The sequence below is a fragment of the Apium graveolens genome, chromosome 6, assembly GCF_009905375.1.
Source record: "Apium graveolens cultivar Ventura chromosome 6, ASM990537v1, whole genome shotgun sequence".
Lineage (NCBI taxonomy): Eukaryota > Viridiplantae > Streptophyta > Magnoliopsida > Apiales > Apiaceae > Apium > Apium graveolens.
The window spans coordinates 259000946-259004795 of NC_133652.1; the positions used below are offsets into that span (position 1 = coordinate 259000946).

The 3850-nt window shown below is 35.6% G+C and overlaps 1 pseudogene; it reads left to right on the forward strand.

The window, feature by feature from the left end:
• Positions 1-651: 651 nt before the first annotated feature.
• LOC141667785 (uncharacterized) lies at positions 652-2954 on the forward strand (annotated as a pseudogene).
• Positions 2955-3850: the final 896 nt, after the last annotated feature.

Genomic DNA, 3850 nt, shown 5'->3' on the forward strand with positions numbered 1-3850 from the left:
CAACGGGTGTCCTCGTTGGGGATGCGGGGTTAACTTTGGTGTGTGCTTTGGGAACTCTGTTCTTGTATTCAACGGGGGTCCCCGTTGGAGAACTTGGGAGTCATCCTGCACTTTGCACCCAAGAGCTTGGGATCACCTGTCCTGCTATTTGGTGGGTTATCCTTATTCGGGGGACAGGGACGCGTCTGGCACTTGGGGTGAACCGTTGCTATACCTGCGTCCGTACATCAAGGGAGATAGCTGTAGCGGAGTGTTATCCTTGCGCAGGAAGATGCACTATCCGTGAAATCCTGCGATTACGGACGAGCCTTGGGCCTTCGCTGTTGGGCCTCATAGTTGGACATTCCTAAAGCTAGCGAAAGACGGATTTTGGATGGGCTTTTACTGGACCTAGGAATAAGAAGTCTAAGTTCATTAGATTTCTTGTTCTACGAGAACTACGTCGGGCTTGATCCCTATATAAAGGGTACGTAGGCACATTGAGAGGGTAAGAAGTTGAGAGCTAATAAGAAAACCACCACTTACTCTGATCAATCTCAGCCTAAAACAATCACAAACCACCACACACCGCTTAAGTTTCCGGCAAAGAACCACCGTCACAGATCTTAGTTCCGGCGAGAAACCTCAATCTTTGTTGTTACCAGATTCCTCCGTCAACAAATTATAACACGAGCCAGTTCTGAAAACCAATATCTACAATTATGAAATACAGAATTTTGTGCCTCCACGGTGGCAGCTCTACTGGTGCACTTGTTAAGAAAGAGCTTGAAATATGGCCTTCACATGTTCTAAGAAAGATGGATTTTATCGTCGTAGATGCTCCTTTTCCTTCAGATACTGAACCTGATTCAAAATTTACGTGGTATTATCAGGTATGTATACTGTGTATCTTGTTACTTGAATCTTCTTCTCTTTAATTGAAACATCAAAAAGTTTCCACTACAACAAGAATGGCTGCGACAGTTAAATTAAACTCAAACTCTGATGATTTCCCTTATACGATGATATACATATCTTAATTAGGATCCAACCAAAATGGATTGCACGTTTATTGACACAATCACATACATTGAGGAAACCATGCTAAAGTTTGGCCCATTTGTTGGGGTTCTTGGCTTTTCCCAGGTAATTCTACTAAACTTATCCATGCATAAGTATTATACAATATATTTTCTAAAAATGAGCTTGTTTGTTACTAGATGATATAATTTATTCCTAACTATTTTTCTTAAGGGAGCTTTCGTAGCAGCTACTTTACCGGGGATGCAAGCACAGGTACATTATAATAGCACATTCTTTTTCTTATTTTTAGCCAAATGATATAGAGAATTAGTAAAAATACATAACTAGTAAAAACATTTGATGCATGATAGGGTGTGGCTCTGACAAAAGTAAAAGATATAAAATTTGTGTTGCTGGTATCCGGAGCTAAATTAGGAGGTTTCAAGTTTCCAGCTCCGAAACTAGCTGCAAATGCATTCTCTTCCCCGATCCAGATTCCATCACTCCATTGTTTTGGTACTCGTCAATCTTCACCTTATAATTTCTATTTGACTAGGAACATAATTTTTTGTTAATGTTCAATTCTTGTAACTAACACAGGTGAGAACGACTTGGCAAAGTTAACAGCAATTCAACTACTTGGATCATTTTGTTCATCCTTTTGTTATTCATCACTCTGGGGGTCATGAGATACCAAAATTAGGTAAATGTTTCAAGTTCTTGTACAAGTAATTAAATGTTTCAAAAATTAATATAAGGTCGTTTGTTTTGTTGTTACAGATGAAAATGGTTTGAAGGTGATGATAAGTTTTCTGGATAAGGTTCAAGAAACGTTTCCGACTCCTGCAATTCGGTCACTCCTGTAGCTTAATTAAGTGAGACCAAGGATTTTTAGCCAGGGTCGACGGATGTAGGATTGCTGACATGGAATATCAATGCTAAATATGAATCCCTGGTCTCCTACTACTGTGTTTTTGTGTTATGATGATATAATATAATGTCTGAGATCGTAGCCGATGTCAAGGATGAGATCTGGGTGTTTTATTAAGAGTACTATCATAAATTCAACCTGGAATTATGCCTCATAGAGTGTATGAGAGACATCAAACTTGAATCAATAAGATCTGTTTCTATTGTTGGTCATGAAAAAATTATGGTTATTTATTTATTTATTATCTCCCATTTTAAAAAACTGATCTAGAAATCTATCCATTCATAACTCTATCTATACTTGATATATCCTACAATTTTCACTATTTCAAATGTATAACTTACTGGATTGTGCATGATATTATATTATATGTGCACTTAACTACTTGCATGACTGATGTGAAATGTAAATTAATATACATTATCTTGCTTCTGACATTACTAAAAAAATAGTGCCATGTCGCTGTGTTGCTTGATAAGTGATAACCATAAGCTGTTGGTTCTTCCAGAAATTACATATCACTCGCAGAGTCGCAGTTGGAGGACCACTTAAATGAAGTTGGTGTTGATACCCCTATTAACAGATGATATGAACCTTTTGCACTGGGAATGTTTGAACCACATGATTTATTGTCTCATCGTATTCCTGATGTTCAGACCGAGTCTGCTTCCTGTATTCATCCTCATCAATTTACAATTTTTTTGATTCCGAACTGGTTTGAAGGAGAAACTTCTGGATGTACTAAAGACTATCCGTTTACTCTTCCTGATGCTTATTTCAAATCACAACACAAAATTCACGATAATCTGAGGGAACTTCGAGCAAACTTTGATAGAGACGCAGCTTCATAATAGCAAGAAACGAGAATTATCGAGTGACTCCATAGCAAGAAACTCATTTATTTAGAACATATTATAAACTAGGATGCCTTGCCCGCTACATGGTGTAGTAATTCGCTTTAGAAATTACGATAAATTGCAAGTATTTGACTTAGTATAATAATGTAATTTAGAAGCCGGCAATTTCGAGACACAAATCTTTGTATTTAATAGTACAGTAATAAAAAGATTTGTCTTATAAATTTCGTTATATAATAGTACAGTATTTTTATTATTTTGATTTTTGTTTATTATCTTTAAAAAATATTATCTATAATAGGATAACCTTTTTTTATAAGTTGTGGTTAATTTAGAAATTGTGATTATCAATACAGCAGTGAAATTAATTTTTTGTCCAAAAAGTGATACCTGTTACTTTATAAATGGTTTCTAAAGTTTGACTTTTTCAAGTGGTTGAAACTTATTAATTTTGTAACGTTAAAAAACGTGCAATTACTTTTTTAAAATTATATCATCTTTCCTCCTGATTAATTGTTTCTTTAATTTGTCAAATACCACATCCCTTTCTTAGTCAGAGCCGTTACTCCTCAATATTGGTAAGTTCACATTTCTTCTTCTTCCAGATTCATATATTTCAAAACAGATGAGGCCCCTGTCAATATTTATCTTTGTTATGAATGTCAATAACCGATTAATTTTTTTTATTTACTTGAATTCTGTCTATTTACCTTACGCATTTGTTTGAATTAGGGATTTAATTGAAGTGATGGATTTGACCCCCAAATTTGCGCGCAGTGTTCGATTATCCGAATGTTCATCAAATGAAATTGTAAGTATAGTACTTTCTATGTTGTTGACAAATGTAATTTTAAGAATTTAGCTCTGATTTGTCATAATTTTTGAATGTCAGCGTGTACCTCATGAATTCTGTTTGAAATATGGTGCTCGTGTTCCGGCAACTGTTAAGATTGTTGTTCGTAATGGAGATGAAATATGGGTTGATTTTGACAAAATTAATGAAAAGTTTAAGGGGTTGCGTGAATTTTACCACGACTTCCGTATAATTCTGGGTAAGAGC